General features: G+C 40.2%; 1 protein-coding gene and 1 pseudogene across 3 annotated transcripts in view; one reads left to right on the top strand and one right to left on the bottom strand.

Moving 5' to 3' along the window:
* Window positions 1-25,219, top strand: part of EIF2B3 (eukaryotic translation initiation factor 2B subunit gamma) — a 155,142-nt gene that overhangs the window by 75,768 nt on the left and 54,155 nt on the right. The gene's annotated exons all lie outside the window — the stretch shown is intronic.
* Window positions 19,658-19,837, bottom strand: LOC112411679 (40S ribosomal protein S29 pseudogene; annotated as a pseudogene).

The following is a 25,219-nucleotide window of genomic DNA, read 5'->3' as shown; positions in this document are numbered from 1 at the left end:
GTGAGAAAATTTGTTTGTTAACAAATCTGGGTAGATGGTTGATTTGGAAGGTAGTGATAAGTCAGTGGACTCATTTAATTTCACATTGTTTTTTAATGTCGCTTGAGTTTGGGACTACAAGCAAGCTCTAAGTCCTCAAGAGAGGTGTTCATAAATTCAAATCATATCTGTCTTCCTGATAAACTCTGGAAAAGATATTGAGTGTCTGTTATTTCTGGTGTCAGAGGCCTATAGGGTCAACTGCCATTTCATATCAAAAGAACATTTCCTGTATTCATGTGATTGCAGTCTGAGTGCTGTCAACATATAGCTCTTTCCTAAGTATGAAGTCAAGCCACAGAGATGCTAGGATTCTCTCCTTTCACTTAGGTGGTCATGGCCATCAGAGAGAACCTACTTTTCCTACAGCATCAGGAAAGGATGGTGATGGTAGTGGTGGTGGTGGTGGTGGTAGAGATGATGATTATGGTGATGATGATGATGATTATGATGGCAATAGCAGCTATGGTTTTTCAAATTTTGTGCCTGGCATTGTGTTAAAGGCGTTTTTACAATAGCCCTATGAAGTAGATACTATTATATGCCATTTTACAGATGAGGAAATAAATGAAGATTAGATAGTAATAAGAAATCTCAGTGAATATTTGTTGAATGAATAAGTGGGAAATCACCTAGTGACCAGCTATGATTGAGTCTGTAATCTAGGGCTTTGGCACTCTGTGATGAATGTTAAGGTAGAGAACAAGGATTGGCAAACTTTTTCTGTAAGGGGTAAGTAGGAAATATTTTAGACTTTGCAGACCATCTGGTGTCTGTTGCATTTATTCAACGCTGCTGTTATAGCACAAACGCATCCATAGATATGTAACAGGTGAGCATGGCTGTGTTCCAGTAAAACTTTATCTACAAAAACAGGCAGCAGGGTCATCCAACTGGCAGGCTGTAGTTTACCAACCCCACTAGAGTTGGGGTTTTTTTGTTGTTGTTGTTTTTGTTTGTTTGTTTTTCTCTCCCTCTCTATAAAGAGTATCTATGATGGGACCTTGTTAACACAGCTTGTTTCTTACAGCAGTCAGGATATAGCTGACTGGATCTGGAATTCTTTCTGTGAAAAAAGAAGCAAGGGGTTTGTTACAGATTTTTTTTCTCCTAAACCATTTATCAAAATCAAATTTTAGGAAACAGAGGAGGGTTTCTTTATATTTTAGAAGAGCTCAACATAAAGATGCAATGAAACGGTATCTCTTAATGTATTGAAAATATCTTATTTACAGATATTTTAGAATCATAAACTGTCACAGCTAGAAGGTCATTTGGTCCAGTCCCCTATATTTCAAATAGTGATACTGAAAACCAAAGGAAAAAGGGTTTATTCCATATCATTATCTAGTTAGTGACAGATCTGGGCCTTTTCTGTTAGCTTATGCTTTCTACTTTTCAGGAACACAGTGTTCATTAGTTTCCTCCTCTTGTTAAACCACTGTTTTGGTATTTAAGGAGGCAGGAGACTATCTCAAAGAGTTCATTAGCCTTGGTGGAATATAAGATTATGCATATAAAAGCCTAACAAATAGTAGCAAACAATATCAGATTCTGAACAATTATGGCCAACAGTGTTCTAAGAACTCAGGGGAAGCATCAAACCCTAGGAGCTGAGGTGGTCAGGAAAATGTAATTTGGACTTGAAGGATGGATTTGGATCTGATATGGAAAGGGACATGGGAAACTGAATCCTATGTGGGGAGAATGCTCTGAGCAAAGGTGTGGAGGCAGGGTATGCAAGACTTGTTTAGGAACAGTTTAGCCCAAATGGAAGATCCCTACTGGGGAGCACTAGGAGATAAGGCTGGGAAGTTAAGTTGGTACACAAATAGAGGGACTTGGGCTTCACTGGTGGCACAGTGGTTAAGAATCCGCCTGCCAGGGACTTCCCTGTTGGTCCAGTGGTTGAGACTCTGCGCTCCCAATGCAGGGGGGCTGGGTTCGAGCCCTGGTCAGGGAACTAGATCCCGCATGCCACAACTAAGAGCCAGCGCAGCCAAATAAATTCCCATGCGCCACAGCTCCTGAGCCTGCCCTCTAGAGCCCACGAGCCACAACTACTGAGCCCACATTCCACAACTACTGGAGCCCACATGCCACAACTACTGGAGCCCGTGTGCCACAATTACTGAAGCCCACACACCTAGAGCCTGTGCTCCGCAACAAGAGAAGCCACCACAAATGAGAAGCCCACGCACCACAACTAACAGTAGTCCCCGCTCACCACAACTAGAGAAAGACCCAACGCGGCCAAAAATAAATTAATTAATTAATTTTTTTAAAAAATAGAGGGCCGGGCTTCCCTGGTGGCGCAGTGGTTGAGAGTCAGCCTGCCGATGCAGGGGACGCGGGTTCATGTTTTTTTCGGGAGAGGTCACAACAGTGAGAGGCCCGCGTACTGCAAAAAAAAAACAAAAAACAAAAAAAAAAAAACAAAAAAAAAAAAAAAAAAAAAAAATAGAGGGCCTTGAATACTGGGGAATTATTAAAGACATTTTGAGGAGAGAAATAATATTTATAATTCAGGATTCTGGAAAGGTAGTCTGACAGCAGTACGCAGGATAGATTTAAGGTATAAGACCTAAAAAGAAACGCAGCGTTGCATTGCTAGATTGACAAAATTCCAAAGGGGAAAGGATTTTGTCCTCTAGAATGCAGAAAGAACTACTTGTGGTCATCTATTGTTATGAGAAACAAGGGACCTGACTCATTTATGCATCCATTAAGCACTGATGTTTATGCAACATTAGATTTGGCAGGTTTAGACATAAAGTTCTTAGAAGCCAGAGTCATATGTTTCTATAATTACAGCTAGAAGGTGGAAATTGTCTCCTGCTTTCTCTTTACCCTCCCTGGGAACTAGTTTATTGCTCCATGTGGTGAACCATTAGTAAATACCATAGTCCCAGTGGTCCCTGCCAAAGAGAGCAAGGTTTGATCATGATATGATCAAAGAAGGTGGACACAGCCAAGAGGTAAGGTGAAAATGAAGAGCAGATGGAGGTATATTTTTCCTTCATACCTATTGAGCTCAAGACCTTGGGTAAATGCTGGGGCCATTAAGGCCAGATCTTCTACCAATTTCCTAAGACTAGGTTGCACATTTGATTGTTGGCAGATTTTTTTCTCTCCATTCCATTCTTCTAACTTGTAATCTGTCCCCCAGTGATTCAGGGTCTTTGGTGTATAGCCGTAATAGGGCAGCTGGCTGGATAAATGAGCAGTAAAAATGTTCCTCCCATTCCTATGACCCTATTCCTATGGCTCCTCCTCGCCTCAGTGAGATGGTGGGATAGTTAATTAGATTCAGATTTTCAAGCACTTTTTGAAGATCAGAATACAATACTTCCTGTCTTTCTTTTCAAACTGAATTTCCAAAGGTGGGGGCTAGTTCCTATTGGGAAGTCACCAAAGTTATATTGGAAAAGGCGTTTGTGTATATAGAGAGCCAAAAACCTCTTGTTTTATAGTTTTCTTACTTTTATAGGTATTGGTTGTAAGAGAAAAAGACAGTGATGATGGAATGTACATCCCATCTGTTTTCTCTGTTTCCAGCAGAGGAGGGAGTATTTGCTTGATTGCAAAGAGAGTGTTCTGTTTTGTTAGGCTTCAGGCATATTTGGTCCTGGAAAGTGAGATAGTGTAAGACACTTGGAATAGGAGTCCTGCTGAGCCTATGGTCAGGTACAGAGGCATTCTCCCTCTGTCATCAGACAGTACTGGTGACTTCATTCCACTGGGCCCAAATTCGTACTACCTCAGTGGATTTGGAGAAAGCACAACACCTTTGCCACATGTCAAATTGATGCATTACTGACTTGGAAAGGCATTATATGTAGTGGAAAAGAATGTTACTGATAGAAAGAAATTGTACTAGAAATTCAAGTCCAGAGAATTCAGAATTTAGTCTTGAGACAAAAGCTGTATGACGCTGAGCAAATCACTTTGCTTCTCTAAGCCTCAGTTTCCCCAGCTGAAATTGGCTTAGTTGTTCTTTAAAACCCCCCCGCACTGCTCAGCTCTAAAATTCCCATTTCTGAAAGACATGTGTTTTTAATAACTCATAAGTAAAGGTATTTGTGCCAAATATTTAATAAGAAAATCATGTAGCCTTTCTCCAATGTTCTGTTGTTTTCTTTTGAATACTAGTCAAGGGTTTTATTACTGGAAGGGTAATGAAAATATTAAAACAAGCTTCTAAATGATATCTTTTAAAATGGAATAAAATGTTCACACGTTCATCTTGGAAAAAAGACAGAAACTTAAGTCAGAGCCTCAAAGATCATGGCCAGATCTCTATTTCTGGGACTACAGATGATGAAAAATGGGTTCACATTCTTGATTATTTTCCTGATGGTGTGGAAAGTCTTGAAATACATGCTGTTTATCTATATTAGTATCCCCACTGCTACTTACCAGCTGTAACTCCTAGAGTACTTCTCCACTTTGCAGTTCTTTGAGGGGAGGGGGGAGGAACCTTTCCCAAGGTGTCTTGTCCAGTATAGGCAGTGAAACTTCAACTGTTCTATACTTTTAACTCTTACATCTATAAAGTGACATAAATAGAGTTATTTATTTTTAAATTTTTACTGGTGTATAGTTGATTTACAATGTTGTGTTAGTTTCAGGTGTACCGCCAAGTGAATCAGTTATACATATACATATATCCACTCTTTTTTTTTTTTAAGATTCTTTTCCCATATAGGCCATTACAGAGTATTGAGTAGAGCTCCCTGTGCTATACAGTAGGTTCTTATTAGTTATCTATTTTATATATAGTAGTGTGTATATGTCAATCCCAATGTCCCAATTTATCCTACCTCCCTTATCCCCTGGTAACCGTAAGTTTGTTTTCTACTTTACTTCTGTTTTGTAAATAAGTTCACTTGTACCCTTTCTTTCAGATTCCACATATAAGCAATATCATATGATATTTGTCTTTCTGTGTCTGACTTATTCGCTCAGTATGACAATCTCTAGGTCCACCCATGTTGCTGCAAATGGGATTATTTTGTTCTTTTTATGGCTGAGTAATATTCCATTGTATATATGTACCACATCTTCTTTATCCATTCCTCTGTTGATGGACATTTAGGTTGCTTCCATGTCCTGGCTGTAGTAAATAGCGCTGCAATGAACATTGGGGTGCATGTATCTTTTCGAATTATGGTTTTCTCCAGTATATGCCCAGGAGTGGGATTGCTGGGGCATATGGTAGTTTTATTTTTAGTTTTTTGTTTGTTTGTTTGTTTTAATTTTTTTGGCTGCGGTCGGTCTCCGTTGCTGCACATGGGCTTTCTCTAGTTTTGGCGAGCAGGGGTTACTCTTTGTTGTGGTGCGTGTGCTTCTCATTGTGGTGGCTTCTCTTGTTGCAGAGCACAGGCACGCAGGCTTCAGCAGTTGTGGTACAGGGGCTCAGTAGTTGTGGCTTGCGTGCTCTAGAGTGCAGGCTCAGCAGCTGTGGCGCACGGGCTTCGCTGCTCAGCGGCATGTGAGATCCTCCTGGACCAGGACTCAAACCCGTGTCCCCTGCACTGGCAGGCGGGTTCTTAACCACTGCGCTACCAGGGAAGTCCCCTATTTTTAGTTTTTTGTTTTTAGGTTTTTTTTGCGGTATGTCGGCCTCTCACTGTTGTGGCCTCTCCCGTTGCGGAGCACAGGCTCCAGCCGCGCAGGCTCAACGACCATTGCTCACAGGCCCAGCCGCTCCGCGGCATGTGGGATCTTCCCGGACGGCGGCACGAACCCGTGTCCCCTGCATCAGCAGGCGGACTCTCAACCACTGTGCCACCAGGGAAGCGCCTATTTTTAGTTTTTTAAGGAACCTCCATACTCTTCTCCATAGTGGCTGTACCAATTTACATTGCCACCAACAGTGTAGGCGGGTTCCCTTCTCTCCACACCCTCTTCAGCATTTATTGTTTGTAGAGTTTTTTGATGATGGCCATTCTGACCGGTGTGAGGTGATACCTCATTGTAGTTTTCATTTGCATTTCTCTAATAATTAGTGATGTTGAGCATCTTTTCATGTGCCTTTTGGCTATCTGTATGTCTTCTTTGGAGAAATGTCTATTTAGATGTTCTGCCCATTTTTTGATTGAGTTTTTTTTTTTGATATTGTGCTACATGAGCTGTTTGTATATTTTGGAGATTAATCACTTGTTGGTTGCTTTGTTTGCAAATATTTTCTCCCATTCTGAGGGTTTTGTTTATGGTAGATAGGATTATTTATGAGAACCCCCATGTCAGTATTCTTAAGTCTTTTTTTTTTTTTTTGGACTGGCTACAGAGTTCAGAGAAAAATCTTCCAATCTCCTTTCTAGGTGGTTAAAAGCTGTGCTACCAATTCCTGATCATTTCAGGGCTTCTGCAGTACAAATCAACTTTCCTTATGGCTGGTTTAGGATTCAGCTTTCTTAGATATACTAAATCTCTTACCACTATCCTTTACAGTTTCTAAAATTTTGTTACTGTACTCTCCCCTCCTAATCTTTGTCCTTGGGGGTAATGCCTTCAAAAACAAAATCGAAGAACCGTTTACTGGGCTTCCCTGGTGGCACGGTTAAGAATCCGCCTGCCAATGCAGGGGACACATGTTCGAACCCTGGTCTGGGAAGATCCCACATGCTGCAGAGCAACTAAGCCCGTGTGCCACAACTACCGAGCCTGCTCTCTGGAGCCCGTGAGCCACAACTTCTGAGCCCACATGCCATAACTACTGAAGCCCACCTGCCTAGAGCCCGTGCTCCACAACGAGAAGCCACCACAATGAGAAGCCCGCGCACCGCAATGAAGAGTAGCCCCCGCTCACCACAACTAGAGAATGCCTGCGCACAGCAACAAAGACCCAATGCAGCCAAAAATAAACAAATAAAATAAACTTTAAAAAAAAAAAATAACTGTTTACTGTCACTTTAATGAGCCTTCAAAAGGAATAGGGCTTAATGCCTGTGTTCAGTCTGCCATCTTTACCCAGGATCCTGTTTACTTCATTTCAGTCCCCTTATATCTTTTAGTCACTTACCACCCCTTCCTCCTGCTCTTCCTCCCTCCCTCTCTCTTTCTCTTTTTTCTCTTTCTTACCCTCATTTCCTTCTTCATCTAATCTAGACCTTATATTACTTTAGGCATTTCCTTCCATATCCTCAGTCATTGTTCTTTTGTTATATCTGCCCTCATAACCCTCAACTTTGGGTTACTCTTAACATTTACTTTGTCCACTCCTACATCTGTTCTATTAAAGTCTTCAGGAGAAATACCATGCAGTGTTGTAGACTAACATCACTATAAATTCACGGTCCCAATCTTGGCTGAGCCCTAAGAACCACTCGCATTCTTACACCTGTCCTGGACCACCTTTCCGCTTCACTCAGCAGCTATTATCAACCATCCACCACTCTCCTGCTTCAGAAAATGACCCTGTTTTCTCCTTCCTTGAGAGAATCCTAACTAACAGATGCTTATTTCCCCAGCATACTATCCCTTCCCATGATTTTATCTTTACTCAGACCCATCTTCAGTTCCATTTCTGTAGCCTTAGAAGTTTCCTTCCTCCAATTTAGGACTAGACCCTTCACTTATGTCTTTTGTCCCATTTTCTTATGCCTCCCGTGGAATCTTGCTTCGTCAGTTTTTTCAGCATTTTCCAGAATTTTCAACTTTGCTTTCTACTATTTCTTTCTCCTACACCTGTAAACACATTCTTATAGGATAAAGTACAAATTCATAAGACCCTTAGTCATCTAACCGTGCTTACTCCTCCAACTTTATATCTTACCATTCCCCCAATACAACCTCACAGTCAACACTCCACCATATGGCTATGGAGAGTTGCTTTTACTTCTCTGACTTATGCATTTCTTTTTACACCTCTGTCCTTTTGCTTTCATCATTCCTGGAACTCCTTCAGCCGAAGTTACCCTTCCATCCCTGGCTAAATACCTGCTCTTCTTTCGAGACTCAGCTAAAATATCACTTCTCTTTGAAGCTTTTCCTGACTGTCTTTGCACTAGACAACATTGACCCTTCTTCCTTTGTATTCTTCTATATACTATACAGATTCTAGAAAACATCTGTAACTTTTGTTGCTCTGGACTATAAGTTACATGAGGACAACAATTGTATTTTATTTGTCTTATTAACCCTAGGATCTAATACGTGCCCTAACATAAGTAGGAGCCAAATAACTTCGTTGGAAGAGGACATTAATGGAGCCAGCATGTCATCTTGTGTTTGAATGTACTCTTGGCATGGAGTTTTTAAGGACAGAGCCTAGTAAGACCTTTCAGTCTTATATATTGGAGAAAGGGCTGAAACAGCATCATTCCTACCATATTCTTTTGGTCAAAGCAGTCACAAGGCCAGCCCAGACTCATGGGGTGGGAAAATAAACTTTACCTCTTAATGGGAGGAACTGCAGAGTTACTTTACAAAGAGTTGTGGGTTCAGAGAGGGGAATAATCGTGGCCGTTTTTGAAAATAATCTACCACAGTCCTAACCACCAAAGGATTTTAAGTAGGAGAATAACATGATCAAATTGCCCTTTGAAAAGATAACTTTGGATGTAGTGTGAAGAATGGATTGGAGTTGGGTAAGAGAGGATGTAGTGAGACCAGGTAAGGGAGGGTATTGTAGTAATCCAGGAGAAGTAATGGTAATTTGGACTATGGCATTGACAGTGGAGACAAAGAAAAGTGGATAAATTAGAGAAGGATTTCACAGGTAAAATATGAGGACTTGGTGTGTGATTAGGCCTTAGTGCTGAGGTGTGGAAAGTTGTCAGGAATGACGACATTTTGGTTTGAGCTACAGGATATATAGTGAGATAGGGAACACTGAGTTTGTGGAGGTGAGATCCAACGTTTGGGCTGAATTTGAGGTGTTTTTAAGGCATCCAGGTAAAGACGTCTTTTTTTTTTTTTTGCCTGCACTGGGTCTTCGCTGCTGCATGCAGGCTTTCTCTAGTTTCAGCGAGCAGGGGCTACTCCTCATTGTGGCGCACGGGCCTCTCACTGTGGTGTCCTCTCTTGCTGCTGAGCATGGGCTCTAGGTATGCGGGCTTCAGTAGTCAAGGCACGGGGGCTCAGTAGTTGTGGCTTGCAGGCCCTAAAGTGCAAGCTCAGTAGTTGTGGCGTATGGGCCTAGTTGCTCCGTGGCATGTATGATCCTCCCAGACCAGGGATAGAACCCATGTCATGGCATGTGTGACCCTCCCAGACCAGGGATAGAACCCGTGTCCCCTATATTGGCAGGCGGGCTCTCAACAACTTTGCCACCAAGGAAGCCCAAAGATGTCTTAAAGTAGGAAGCTTTATATATTGGGTTGGCCAAAAAGTTCCTTTAGCTTTTTCATAAGATGTTACAGAAAAACCCAAAGGAAATGATTCAGTACAATCCCTACCAAACTACCAATGACATTTTTCACAGAACTAGAACAAAAAATTTCACAATTTGTATGGAAATACAAAAGACCCTGAACAGCCAAAGCAATCTTGAGAAAGAAAAGCGGAGCTGGAGGAGTCAGGCTCCCTGACTTCAGACTATACTACGAAGCTACAGTAATCAAGACAGTATGGTGCTGGCACAAAAACAGAAATATAGATCAATGGAATAGAATAGAAAGCCCAGAGATAAACCCACGCACATATGGTCACCTTATCTTTGACAAAGGAGGCAAGAATATACACTGGAGAAAAGACAGCCTCTTCAGTAACTGGTGCTGGGGGCTTCCCTGGTGGCGCAGTGGTTGAGAATCTGCCTGCCAATGCAGGGGACACGGGTTTGAGCCCTGGTCTGGGAAGATCCCACATGGCGCGGAGCAACTGGACCCGTGAGCCACAATTACTGAGCCCGCATGGTGCTGGGAAAACTGGACAGCTACATGTAAAAGAATGAAATTAGAACACTCCCTAACACCATACACAAAAATAAACTTTAAATGGATTAAGGACCTAAATGTAAGGTCAGACACTATTAAACTCTTAGAGGAAAATATAGGCAGAACACTCTCTGACGTACATGAAAGGATGCTCAACATCACTAATCATTAGAGAAACGCAAATCAAAACTACAATGAGGTATCATCTCACATAAGTCAGAATGGCCATCATCTAAAAATCTACAAACAATAAATGCTGGAGAGGGTGTGGAGATAAGGGAACCCTCTTGCACTGTTGGTGGGAATGTAAATTGATACAGGCACTATGGAGAACAGTATGGAGGTTCCTCAAAACACTGAAAGTAGAACTATCATATGACCCAGCAATCCCACTACTGGGCATATACCCTGAGAAAACCATAATTCAAAAAGAGTCATGTACCACTATGCAAGAGGGAGGAGATATGGGGATGTATGTATATATATAGCTGATTCACTTTGTTATACAGCAGAAACTAACACACCATTGTAAAGCAATTATACCCCAATAAAGGTGTTTTTAAAAAAACAAAAACACCCAAAGGAACTTTTTGGGCAACCCAATATATACTTGGAGCTCAGAGGTTAGCACTATGCCAAAGATAAAAATTTGTAATTACTCATATATAGATGATGACTGAAGATATGGGCATGGATGAAATCACTTAGGAAGAGAACAGAATGAGGAGGAAAGAGGGTTAGGAACAGGCTTACGCCAGCTAGAGGATCATGAACTTCCAAAGGAATTTAAGTCAGAGAGAGAAAGAGAAAAGGAAAACCAAGAGAACATACGTCACAGAAACCAGAGGAAGAAAGTAACAGTAGTGTTGAATGTGGCTGTGAGGTTAGGTAAGATGATAATTTTTAAATGATCACTGTATTTTACTAAAATGGAAGTCATTAATGACTTTATCATAGTGGGTAGAGTGGAAGATGTTAAATGGTGACAGCATGTTGGACTATGCTTCTGAGAAATTTGGCTGTGAAGGATAAAAGTAGAATTAGAAGGAGGAGAAGGAAAGTTTGAAAAAGAGTATTTTAACTTGGGAAAAACTGAGAACGTTTTAAGGTTATATGAGCCATATTGCATGTTAGGCAGTCCCTAAGGTGGAAGTGAGGTTGGGAGAAGGTCCTCAGCATAGCTAGCTAATAGCTGCTACCCTGACTGTAGGGGGCCTGTCATACTAGGACTAACTGTATCATTCAGTAGTTTGTCCCATTCCTACCCCTTTCTTCCCACTCGCTACTGTGCACCTAACCTTGCCAACTCTCCTGGACCAACCAGGAATATTCTGAAGTACACCCAAACTCGTCAGGACCCTCCTGAAGTCTCTAACATTTGTTTCTGATGAGTCTATATCTCTTATTAGAATGTGTACTCTTCTGGACATTCAGTAAGTATTTAGTGCCTGCCATGTAGTACACTGTTCTGGACACAATGTGCTGCTATGATGATCAAGTCTCAAATCTTCCTTCCCCGAAAGAGGTGATAGATATACACAATGCAGAATAGAACATTAGTACTATAAGTGATTTTTCGGGTAGAATTCCGTAAGTATTTAGAAAAGGAAAAAAACCTCAGTAGATTAGGAGAATCTGGGAATTTTTTAAGGAGAAAATTACATTTGAGGCTGGAGCTTTAAGGATTTATACATGTTGAGAGTAGTGGCACACGAGTAGAGGCAGGCATTCCAGAAGGAACCACATGAGCGAAGACACAGAGAAAGGAAAGCAAAAGTAACTGAGTTACGCAGTTTCTCTGAAGCACAGAGAATAATATGAAAAGGTTTCATAAAAGCAAAGGGAAGTCTTACAGGTTTACAAACAATAACGTGATTACTAGATTAGAGCTGTGTTTCATTCAGTATTATATACTTAATACAGCTCAGTGCCTAGCACATCTACCACTCAGGAGAAATTTATTTACCCAACTGTTGAACCCCAAAGGGTGGGAGTGCCTGAGCAGGTTGTCTTGTAAAATCTTCCGAATATGATGTAACTCTAGCCATGCAAGAGCTGGAACCAAGCCTTGAGGGATGAACCCCTGAGTGATCCTTCACTGGGCCTTTGCCTCTCGCTATCTACACAGCCAGCTGGGAACTGGACCTAAAGATAATGGGAATGTTGCTTCATGTTCCTTGGAGAATGAGGACTGAAAGGTGGACCTGCTGGAAGTTCATATTAGCTAGGCCAGTGGGACTGAGTGGAGTGCAGATTAATGTGTCAGTTTCCATCCTCTATACCATTCTATAGAGGATGGTAACTGTTTTTTATTAAATTCTTCAGACATAGTGGACCAGGCAGCTTGGAAGGATAATTTGGGAGAGACAACTCTCTTTCCAGGGTTTGTCTCTGAATAGGAGCCTTTTGTCAATGGAGCTATGCATATTGCTGTGTCAAGCACCTCTTGGGGAAGGTGAGGGATGTTCCACGCTTCAGCAGGTTCCGGCACTCCGGGTTAAGATGACAGGGAGGGTGAGCAGCAGTGTAATCCTGCCTAGGAAGGCTTTGTTGACTTCCGTATTAATGTTAGACATGTGGTTCTCATCAGTCTATGAGGTGGTTATTTTATGTGTCTATTTGGCTATGCTCTAATACCTAGTTTTTTCAGTCAAATATTAACCTAGGTGTTACTGTGAAGGTATTTTGTAGATGTGGTTAATAATATCAACAATCTGTTGATTTTTTTTTTTCTTTTTTTTTTGCGGTACGCGGGCCTCTCACCGTTGTGGCCTCTCCCATTGTGGAGCGCAGGCTCCGGATGCACAGGCTCAGCGGCCATGGCTCACGGGCCCAGCCGCTCCGCAGCATGTGGGATCTTCCCGGACCGGGGCACGAACCCGTGTCCCCTACATCGGCAGGCGGACTCTCAACCACTGCGCCACCAGGGAAGCCCAACAATCTGTTGATTTTAAGTGAGGGAAATTATCCTGGTTAATCTAGATGGGTGTCATCAGTCAGTTGAAAGGCCTTTGAACCTAATCAAATCAAAGAACTAAGTCCAGATGACACAGAACCAATTCAGCAAACCCATCCTTAAGGTTCTGTTCTTCCAGGACCACTTCTGGTAGCAATTTCTATATCAGAGAAGTAGAACTGCTATGAGTGATATAGAATAAGGGATTATTTTGCAGTTGTGGAAGTCGGTAGAGCTCTGTGTGCATGTTGTTGCTTCTGTATAGTGTTGAGCCTGAAATCGCTATCAGTCAGCTAGACCAACAGTCAGAAGGAAAACTGGATGTGGACAAGAGCAAGAACAAATAGGAACCCACATCTGTCTCTCACCACTTTTAGCTTCATTATTGTGGGTGATCTGCAGGAGAACTGACATCCTTCACCACAGAGCTACACAGTGCTTGGCTCAGGATTCCAGAGAAGCTGAAAGAGGATATCTGGTAGGTTCCGGAGGAACTGCAGGTCTGGGTACTGTTCTCTGCCTGCTAGGTGAGCTAGCATCTCAGTGACATACACAGGTTGCCATAATACTTAGCACCATCCATTGACCTTCAGAGCATTAAAAAATGTGTCTGCAGCTTTCCTTCTGCCTTCTAAATGTCACACAGTATATCTCTTGTAGCCATTTGCTAACTCAGAACGATTCAGAGAAGAGAATTTTGCATAACATAATTCCAGATCAGCTAAGTTAATACATAAGCCAGCATACCATGTATATGTATTTCCTTAAAACAGTAACTTTCCATGGTTTTTCCATCACCTAAGAGACAAAATCCAAGCTCTTTAACATGGTATCTAAGCCTTGTAGGCGGCTCTCCGTAATCTGGCCTCTGGCTACCCCTCCAGCTTTAACCTTTATCCTAGGTTTTGTTGTTTGTTTTGTTTTTCATACCTATTTGCCTTTGTATATGCTAGTTCCTCAATCTGAAATATCCTTTTCCTGCTTTGTCTGCATAGCAGATTTCTCCTCAGCATTCAGAACTAATCTCAGGCTATGAAACCTTATCCTATCCCTGCTCCCTTAGACAGCTCACTGCATCTTTTTCTGTTCTAGCTTCCTACACTGTTATCACGTTCTACATAATAGATTAACACATAGTCTTCTCTACTAGATTATGAGTTCCTAAAGGCAACATCTGTCTATTTCAGCTGTGTGTCCCTGGTACCAAGCATGGTACTTGGCCCATGATGATAATAATAATAGTTATCATTTAATGAGTGCCTAATATATGGCAAATACCATGCAACACACTTTAAGTGCATAATTTCTGATCATCCTAATAACTCTGCAGCAAGGAGATAATATGATGGGCCTCCATGTTTGTCAAATTAATGAATATATTATCTAAGATTAAAAATTGCAATAATTTTCCAATTTTCTCTTAAGGAAGTGGAACTTTTTCTTTAAGTAAAGTCTTACATAGAAGCCTGAGATATGAAACATAGAACAGGGATTTATTCTGATTCAGGTTTCCTGTAGCAGTTCCCGAAGCAGCTCCAGAAAACTCTCTGACTCTATGAAGCACAATATTCCATTTTATAACAAAGAAACTGACATGAAGAAAGATTATGCCATATTTAAGTGATGAAGCCAGAACTAGAATCCTGGCTCCTAGTCCTGTGCTCTTTTTACTACACCAAGCTGCCTTTCAACTTTGACTTAGCTCACTATTAAGCCAGTGGTATCACAGAATACAAGTGGTCATTAGTCTCAAGATTAGAATAAAAACAGAAATCCTTAACAGGGCCTGAAACCTCTCCAGCCTCATCTTGTGCCTCTCTCCATCTTGTTTTCTTTGTTTTAGCGGTCCTGGGCGACTTTAGTTCCTCATACTCACCAGTCTACCTCAGAGTCTTGGCATGTACTATTTTCTCTGCCCAGAGTGCCCATCTCATTTTCTGCACCCCTTTCACCTGGCTAACTCCTGCTTTTCTTTCAGGTTTAAGCTTAAAGGGAAGCTTCCTGTCATCTTCCACCCTGGGCTAGGTCCCCCATTATATGCTTCCGTAATACTCTGTGCTCGCCTTTCACAACTATTGCATACTTGCAATAATGATTTTCCATTCAACTCTAAGCTTCATGCAGGGATCATGTCCATTTTGTTCACTTCTGTATCCCAAGTGCCTGGAATATAGTAGGTGTTCAATGAATATAGGCTAGGGACTGTCTCGTAGAGGAGTGAAGTGACTTTTTTCTTTTTAATTTATTTATTTATTTATTTTTGGCTGCATTAGGTCTTCGTTGCGGTATGCGGGCTTCTCATTGCGGTGGCTTCTCTTATTGCGGAGGACGGGCTCTAGGAGCGTGGGCTTCAGTAGTTGTGGCACTTGGGCTCAGTAGTTGGGGCACGCAGGCTCAGTAGTTGTGGCTCGTAGGCTCTTGAGCGCAGGCTCAGTAGTTGTGGCTCACAGGCTTAGTTGCTCCGCAGCATGTGGAATCTTCCTGGACCAGGGCTCGAACCCATGTCCCCTACATTGGCAGGTGGATTCTTAACCACCGCACCACCAGGGAAGTCCAAGTGATTTGTTTTTGACATGGACTAAAATCATTTCTGTTTTTCTCTCGGTACTATGAGGAACAGCACTTAGAACTCTTAAGAACTCTTCCAGCTCTAGCAGTCTGCTGCTTTTGAGTCCAGGGCTTCCACTTCAATACAACTGCTTTTCTTGGAGAGGATCTGAGCACCATAGCTCACTCTGCTGCATAGGCAGACCTTTGGTTTGGTAACTCCATATGCACTCCTAACGATCAACAATCTGTCATTCCTGCGACTTACAGTGCCAACAAGATCAGGCATTTGGGATGGTATGGCAGGTGCCTTCCTATAAAACAGCTACCAGGTAGTCATGTAATAGGTGCTTACTCCAAAATCTGTCTCATTAGAATTATAGATAACTAGTAAGTAGCCATGCTTCATAGATCACGCTCCTTCCTCTACTTATGAGCAACCTTGGTTGTTTCAAGCACACCTTGGTCTCTAGTTTCTTTTAAATTGTAATGATTAGGCAGTAGGGAATTAGCTCTGGCTCTTCTAGTGGGAGAGAAGATGCTTCTTTGTTGGAACATGTTTAAGATTGCCAAACAAAATAGAAGGTGATTGTCTGAAGGTCTTCAGAGAGAGAAGTTGTTTATGTTGTTGCATTGAACACTTCAAGATGGCTAAGTTGTCATAGGAGGCTTTTATCCTCTTTGGAATTGTTGCTTCTGGTTCTTATGAGTCATTGTTTCAAGTTTCAGATATCCTGGCATCTGAATTCAGGAGGCATCCATGACATTTCCTTCACCTGTCAGCATTTATATTTATGCAAAGAGAAGCGTATGTTAGAGTTAAGTTTCTTCTGTATTTTGAGTTTTTGTCCAATTGAATTTTCGTCATTCTGTTCCCATTCCTTGCTATTCTCCTGTCCCCAAATTTGGACTCAGTTTGATTTGGAAAAAGTCATTCTGTATAGCCATATAAACTATTAGAACATACTCAGTTTAGGTTAGTGGAGGCTTTCTTTCTTCACTAGGTTGTTGTGGACTGTCTCAGCATATATGCTAGTTCTCCCACTAGGCTAGAAATCCTTGCAATCCCATTCATAGCAGTGCTGGAAGTCTAATAGTGTGTCCACATGGAGTGTCTAGATGAATTTCACTTTTTAAGCATGCAATTACCATAATCTGTTTCTTTACCTATCTGCCTTTTTCTACTCATTCTTCTAGGTAATGAGCATTGTACTGTGAGCATGTCAGGGAATAGAACTCCCAGTTGGCCTTTGCTGTAACTTATGCAATGAACAGGATAAAAACAACTCAGTTTCTCCTGCACACATGATGATTCTGGGGAGGGAGTTTTGTCTCTATTCTACAGATTTAAAGGAAATGAGCATCTGAATCCCTTAAGATATTTGGGGTTGGGCGTGGGGGTTATAGATCTTGTTATTAACTAAAGGAACTCAGACCTTTTTTTAGAGTTATTAAGAGATTTGGGCATTTAAATTCTTAAGTTTATTCTACTAGGGAGAAAACTGGTATGATTTTAACCATAGTAATTACTTGGTTTGGGGGGTTTGGGTGGGGTTTTTTTTCAGTATTTATCTTCTCTTTCATGGATATATTTCTTTCTTTCTGGGCTGCCTTTCTGAACTGCTTTTTTATTCCCTAGCTCTGTAATTTTACATTGTTTTGTTTTGTACGATGGTGGTGGTACACATAGCTCTGTGTTCAGTTTTCTTTGAGTTAAAGCAAAGCTGTCAGAAAAATCTTGAGTCTTCAGTCCTGCATAATCCTGAAGACTAGTGTCCATGTGGCAGTCTTTCTTCCAGCTTCTCTGGAGATCTTAAACCTTTGTCCCTCACACACATTACTTCAAGTTGTTAATATGAGGGGAAAATTTGGGTAAGTAAATATTGAAACGGGTACAGCTTGGTCTTTGAACTCCTTGACATTTAAAAGTAATTTGCCCCAAACAGGCAGCTGTTTCTCTGATAGCATTTCTTAACATCTGCTTAGAAACTTGGAAGCAGAATGATAAAGAGTTCCTCTAGGCTTGTCTTAGGTCAACACTTAGAACCCCATTCCTTAGCAAATTCCTTCTTGAATGGTACTAGTGGTTGATGAACTCCTAAATAGGGTATTCAGCAAGGGAACAAGTACAAAAGCAGGGATTTTTTTTTTAAGTACAGCCAGGCATTCTACCTTTCTTGCCTTGGATTTAGATGTGAGACTGGAACAGGGCTTCATCTATATAGAACTCCTAGGATTATATATGGAGAAAAGAAAGAAGTCGCTTGAGAGACCTTATGAGGTAATAGAAAAGCCTGAGTCACAAATACCCACATTTCCATCCCAGTTCTACTACTGTCTACCTCTGTGACCTAGGAAACTTACTTAACCTCTCTGAGTCTATGTTTTCCTAATCTGTAAAAGGAAGATGGAGATGTTGTGAAGATGTGAAAGCACATTGCAAAATGCCTGGCACATAATAACTATTCAGCAGATGCTGGTTCCAGTCCTTCCTTCCCTTAAGTAACTAGAATCAATTAGAGTATTGGGTTAAAGTTCACACACAGGGAATTCCCTGGTGGTCCAGTGGTTAGGACTCACCACTTTCACTGCAGGGTCCTGGGTTCGATCCCTAGTTGGGGAACTGAGATCCCGCAAGCTGCATGGCGCAGCCAAAAAAAAAAAGGCTCACACATAACAATATACTGAGAATAGATGTGAGTTGAGAGCATAGGAGAGTCCTGGGTTAATCAGTGTGCTATAGTCTGAGCCACAAGGATCATGTGCTATACATCTTGATTGACTCAAGAAGAAGTAGAAAACCTGAGTAGACCTAGAGCAATTAATGAAATCAACTTAGTAATTTAAAATCTTTCAACAAAGAAACATCTTTGAGGCTTCAAAATGTAAGGATGGCTTCTTTAGTGAATTCTATCAGACATTTTAAAAAGAAATAATACCAATCCTTCACAAAGTCTTCCAGAAAATGAAAGAAGGAATACTTCCCAACTTATTCTATGAGACCAGTATAACTCTTTGATACCAAAGCTAGATAAAACACAAGACCAATATCCTTTATGAATATAGGTGAAAAAATCTTCAACAAAATATTAGCAAAATGAATCCAGCAACCATGTCTAAGTGAGATTTATCCTAAGGGTGCAAGATTGGTTTAATATCTGAAAAACAATTAATATACTATGTTAATAGAATAAAAGATTAAAAACTACATGATTATCTCAATAGACACAGAAAAAAAATTTTTTTAAATGCACCACCCATTCATGATAAAACCTTTCAATAAGGCTTCCCTGTTGGCACAGTGGTTAAGAATCCGCCTGCCAGTGCAGAGGACATGGGTTCGAGCCTTGGTCTGGGAAGATCCCACATGCCGTGGAGCAACTAAGCCCATGTGCCACAACTACTGAGCCCACATGCCACAACTACTGAACCCCACACGCCTAGAGCCTGTGCTCTGCAACAAGAGAAGCCACTGCAATGAAAAGCCCATGCACCGCAACAAAGAGTAGCCCCCACTCGCCACAGCTAGAGAAAGCCTGTGCGTAGCAATGAAGACCCAACGCAGCCAAAAATAAAATAAGTTAGAAAAAAAAAAAAAAAACTTTCAGCAAACTGGGAATTGAAGGGAACTACCTCAGCCTGATAAAGGGTATCTACAAAAAACTTACAGAATACAAAAAACTTAAATAATGTCATATTTAATAGTGAAGGACCGAATGTTTTCCCTTAAGATGGGAACAAAGCAAGAGTGGCCTCTCTGGCTTTTTCTGTTTAATATTATAGGCAGTTCATTCAGGCAAGAAAAAGACATAAATGGCATTCAGATTGGAAAGGAAGAAGTACAACTACCTTTATCTGTAGACAGCATGATCCTATATGTAGAAAATCTTAAGGAATCCACAAAACTACTGGCATTAATAAGAGTTCAACAAGGTTGTAGGGTACAAGATCAATGTACAAAAGTCAATTATATTCCTATATACTGTCAAAGGACAATAAAAATGAAATTATAAGAAAACAATTCCATTTATAATAACATCAAAATGAATAAAATACTTAGGAATAAATTTAATAGAAGATCAAGACATAATACTGAAAATTACAAAACCATGCTGAGAGAAATAAAGTTTGTGGGGGTTTTTTTTAAGTTTAAATTTTTTATTTTATATACAAAGAGCTAGCATTGTGCCTGCATGAGGTAGATGTCCTGGATGACCCATTCAAGGAAGTTCACTTAGTCCAACTTAATGAAGCTGATGTCCTTCATGTACTGGAGGAAACACTGGCAACACATATTGAGGCCTTATTTCTGGATCGTACTGTGCCAGTTTGAGCAGATGCGGCAAGAGCGAGAACCATGGCCAAATTTTTTTGGATGGCTCCAGTACAGCTGCTGGTGAACCATCTTGCTTTCTCGGCTGCAATGAGGCAAAAGGCAAGAGAAATAAAGTTTAAGTATATGGAAACACATTCCAGTGTTTCTGGATTGGAAGACTCAATATTGGGTTTTTTTTCTTTTAAGGTTAATATTTTTATTTTTTATTTTTTTATTGACATATAGTTAATTTTAGTTTCAGGTGTACAGCACAGTAATTCAGTTATATATATGTAGTATAGTTCCCTGTGCTGTACCTTATTGGTTATCTGTTTTATGTATAGCAGTGTGTATATGTTAATCTCAACTCAATATTGTTAAGATGGCATTTCTCCCCAAACTGATCTTTAGATTCAACACAAACCCATCAGAATCCCAGTAAAGTTTTTGTAGAAATTGACAAGTTGATCCTAAATGTTATGTGCAAATTCAGAGGACCCAGAATAACTAAAACACTTTTGAAAAAGAACAAAGAAGTTGAAGAACTCATACTTCTCCAATTCAAAACTTGCTATAAAGCTATAGTAATCAAGACAGTATGGTACTGGCAGAAGGATAGACATACAAAGCAGTGAGACAGAATTGAGAGTGCAAAAATATACCCTTACATTTATGGTCAATTGAATTTCACCAGAGATGTCAAAGCAACTTAATGAGCAAAAAGATAGTATTTTACACAAATGGTGCTGGGACAATTTGATATTCACATGCAAAAAAATTAATTTAGACCCTAACCTCTCTCCATACACAAAAATGAAAATGGATTACAGACCTAATGTAAGAGCTAAAACTGTAAAAGTTTTAGAAAAAAATCTTTGTGAAATTGGGTTAGGGAAAGAATTCTTAGTTAAAACACCAATAACATAATTCATAAAAGAAGGATTGATAAATTTTATATCCTCAAAATTAAAGTCACCATTAAAACCTCAAAAGACACCATTAAGAAAATAAAAACATAAGGACTGTTAGAATTCAAGGAGATGATAAACAACCCAATTTCAAAATAGGCAAAAGATTTTAATGGACACTTCACCAAAGAAAATATACAAATGGCTAATAAGAATATAAAAAGATTCTCAATATTGTTAGTCACTAAAGAAATGTAGATTTAAACAACGAGATGCTATTTTACACCCACTAGAATGGCTGTAATAAGTTTTTTTAATATTTATTTATTTATTTTGGCTGCGCTGCGTCTTAGTTGCAGCACACAGATCTTCACTGAGGCATGTGGGATCTTTTAGTTGTGGCATGCAGACTCTTAGTTGCGGCACATATGCAGATCTAGTTCCCCGACCAGGGATCGAACCTGGGCCCCCTATACTGGGAGTGTGGAGTCTTACCCACTGGACCACCAGGGAAGTCCCTATAATAATTTTTTAAAAAACAGAAAAGGCAAATCTATAGAGATAGGAGGCAGATTAGTGATTGTCTGAAACTGAGGGTGAGAGGGGATTTATTGGTTGCAAACAGTCATGTGAGATTTTATTTAGGTGATAGAAATGTTCTATAACTGGATTGTGGTGATAGTTGTACAGCTCTGTAAATTTTCTAAAACTCGTTCAATTGTACACCTAAAACAGGTGAATTTTATGGTATATAAATTATATACATCAATAAAGCTATTTTAAAAAGACACTCCAACAAAGCAACCAGCCAAATTTAGAACACGGAGTGTTCTACAAGACAGGTGATCCGCTCTGTCTAATCATGTGGCTTGTCAGGGAAATAAGGAAGGGGAACTTTTTTTTTTTTTTTTTGGCTGCGTTGGGTCTTAGTTGCTACACGCGGGCTTTCTCTAGTTGCGGCGAGCAGGGGCTACTCTTCGTTGTGGTGTACAGGCTTCTCATTGTGGTGGCTTCTCTTGTTGCGGAGCACAGGCTCTAGGCAAGCAGGCTCTAGAGCACAGGCTCAGTAGTTGTGGCTCACGGACTTAGTTGCTCCGTGGCAAGTGGGATCTTCTTGGACCAGGGCTCAAACCCATGTCCTCTGCGTTGGCAGGCGGATTCTTAACCACTGTGCCACCAGGGAAGTCCCAGGAAGGGGAACTTTTTTAAAATGAAGTTGCCAAATACATTGTGAGGCTTTGATTGAATCCTGATTCAGACAGACTAACTGTGAAAAGACGAATTTGAATTTGGATTGGATATTAGATGACATTATGAAGTCATTGATAATTTTATTAGGTGTAATAATGACGTAGTGATTATATTTCAAAGTCCTTATCAGTTGGAAATGCATACTACGCATACTGGAATATTCACAGTAAAATGACATTATGTCTGGAATATGCTTTAAAATACTATATTAGTTTGCTGTAACAAAGCGCCATAAACTGGGTGGCCTAGAACAACAGAAGTTTATTGTCTTAACAGTTCTTGAGGCTAGAAATCTGAAATCAAGGTATCGGCAGGGTTGGTTCCTTCTGAAGTCTATGAGGGAGAATCTGTTCCACTCGTCTCTCCTAGCTTCTGGTAACCTCAGGCATCCTTGGCTTATAGATAACATTCTCCTCGTGTCTTTATATTGTCTTCCCTCTAAGCATGTCTGTCTCTGTGTTCAGATTTCCCCTTTTTAAGGGTACTATACTAGTCATACTGCATTAGGGGCCCTCTAATGACCTAACCTTAACTTGATCATCTACAGACGTCATATTTCCAAATAAGGTCATATTCACAGGTACTATAGGTTAGGACTTCAACATCTTTTGGGGGGTACACAATTTAACCTATAATAAATACTACAGCAAAAAATTTTAAAAGATTAGAAAATGTTGATAATTTTTGAAACTACTTGATGCACACATGGGAATTTATTATGTTTTTCTCTTATTTTGTGTATGTTTGAAATGTTCCATGATAAAAATTTAAGAAATGTGTGTGTGAAAGCAGAGACTTAAATTGATATTTGTACACTCATGTTCATAGCAGCATTATTCACAATAACCAAAAAGTGGAAGCAACTCAAGTATCCATAGACAGATGAATCGATAAAGAAAATGTGGTACATACATACAATGAAATATTATCCAGAGTTCAAAAGGAAAGAAATTTTAACACATGCTCCAATATAGATAAATTGTAAAGACGTTATGTTAAGTGAAATAAGCCAGTCACAAGAAGGACAAACAAATATTGTATGCTTCCTCTTATATGAGATTCCTAGAGTAGACAGAATCATAAAGACATAAAGTAGAATGGTGGTTGCAAGGGGCTAGGAGGAAGAAGGGAATGGGGAGTTAGTATTTAATGGATACAGAATTTCAACTGGGAAAGATGAAAAAGTGCTGGAGATGGTTGTTGGTGACAGTTTCACTACAATGTGAATGTAGTTAATGCCACAGAACTGTACACTTGAAAATGGTTAAAATAGTAAATTATACAGACCAGCTAAGGACTTTTATGAAGATACTTTAAAAGCCATTGATCTTTTTTTTTTTTTGTGGTGCGCGGGCCTCTCACTGTCGTGGCCTCTCCCGTTGCGGAGCACAGGCTCACGGTCCCAGCCGCTCCGCGGCATGTGGGATCCTCCCGGACCTGGGCACGAACCCGTGTCCCCTGCATCAGTAGGCAGACTCTCAACCACTGCGCCACCAGGGAAGCCCAGCCATTGATCTGTAGTTAAACAGTAAATGCTTATCCTTGCATCTTTCCCAATATTTATTTCATGTATACATTCCTCATTTATTCAAAAATTTTTTTTTTTTTAATTTTTTGCGGTACGCGGGTCTCTCACCGCTGTGGCCTCTCCCGTTGCGGAGCACAGGCTCCCGGTCCCAGCCGCTCCGCGGCATGTGGGATCCTCCCGGATCTGGGCACGAACCCGTGTCCCCTGCATCAGTAGGCAGACTCTCAACCACTGCGCCACCAGGGAAGCCCAGGAATACCAATATTTAAAGCAAGGAACAAAACCAATAGGTAGTAATTATAACAATTATTAATAATATTATTTTAGGGGCTTCCCTGGTGGCGCAGTGAGCCATGGCCGCTGAGCCTGTGCGTCCGGAGCCTGTGCTCCGCAACGGGAGAGGCCGCAACAGTGAGAGGCCCGCGTACCGCAAAAAAAAAAAAAAAATTGGTATTCCTGTTTTTAAGATCATAAAAAGATGCTTGATTTCCCTTAAATTTTAAATATTACAAATTAAAATTCTAAAATATACAACTTACTATTTTAAAAATAGGTCTATAAAAATAATCCTAATGGCTTATATTGTCCTAGGTTTTCTAGACTTTAAAATTTTTGTCCATTATTTGTTCTTCTTTTCTAAGATCTTTTCTTCTCCACTCTCCTTTTCTTTTTTTAGAATAGACCTTTTAAAAGCATTTTTTTAATTCCTTTTATGTTAGATGAAGAGAAGAAAAAGCTTCTTAGGGAGCTTTTTGAAGATCCTATAGACTTTGAAGATTAAAAAATTTATACCATTCCTCTGAGTTTTCATCACTGAAAGGATTCCCACAAATTTTTCATATATATATATTATTTTTATTGTAATAAGCTTTTTCTATGGTTGGCAACTTGTTTTAAATTTTTTTAACATAAAATTATAACTATTTCTAAATGTCTTATCATTTCCATTTACTGATTTCTTACTTTATTTTATACAAATCCAAAACATCTTCTTGGCCCAGAGCAATCAACCAGTTACCCAGATCTTGCTGGTGCCTCTTTGAGGTTTTTTGGTATTGTTTATTTTGTCTTCTTTTAAAATATCAATTCTTATTTCTAATACCATTTAAAAACAATTAAATGGGGGCTTCCCTGGTGGTACAGTGGTTAAGAACCTGCCTGCCAGTGCAAGGGACACGACTTCAAGCCCTGTTCCAGGAAGATCCCACATGCCTCGGAGCAACTAAGCCCGTGCGCCACAACTACTGAACCTGTGCTCTAGAGCCTGTGAGCCACAACTACTGAGCCCACATGCCACAACTACTGAAGCCTGCACTCCTAGAGCCCATGCTCCACAACAAGAGAAGGCAACACAATGAGAAGCTCACGCACTGCAACGAAGAGTAGCCCCCACTTGCCACAACCAGAGAAAAGCCCGTGCGTAGCAACAAAGACCCAACACAGCCAAAAATAAAATAAAATTTATTTTAAAAATAAATAAATAAATGAGAAAAAATAAAATAAGGAAACAGCCTTTTTGGCAACTTCAATGGCACTGATCTCCCGATCCCAAGATTCACATTCAATACAAATTTAATGCGAAAGAAAAAAAATCTCTGAATTGCCCATCTCTGTTCCTTCATTGTATTCCAGATTTGTAGCTAAATCTCTAGCCTTGATTATATCAGTTAATTTTCGGAAATTTTTTTTAATGCAAGAACTTTCTGGTTTTACCTACTTTATGTGATGAGAGTAAAAAGCTGAAAAAAAGTTTATAAACTGTAAAATGCTATATGAGTGTTAGTGCCATATGAG

Source organism: Neophocaena asiaeorientalis, unplaced genomic scaffold (genome assembly GCF_003031525.2).
Source record: "Neophocaena asiaeorientalis asiaeorientalis breed wild unplaced genomic scaffold, Neophocaena_asiaeorientalis_V1.1 scaffold645, whole genome shotgun sequence".
NCBI classification, from domain to species: domain Eukaryota; kingdom Metazoa; phylum Chordata; class Mammalia; order Artiodactyla; family Phocoenidae; genus Neophocaena; species Neophocaena asiaeorientalis.
The sequence above is the reverse complement of the archived record's forward strand: the minus strand, read 5'-3'. Positions and strand labels throughout refer to the sequence as shown.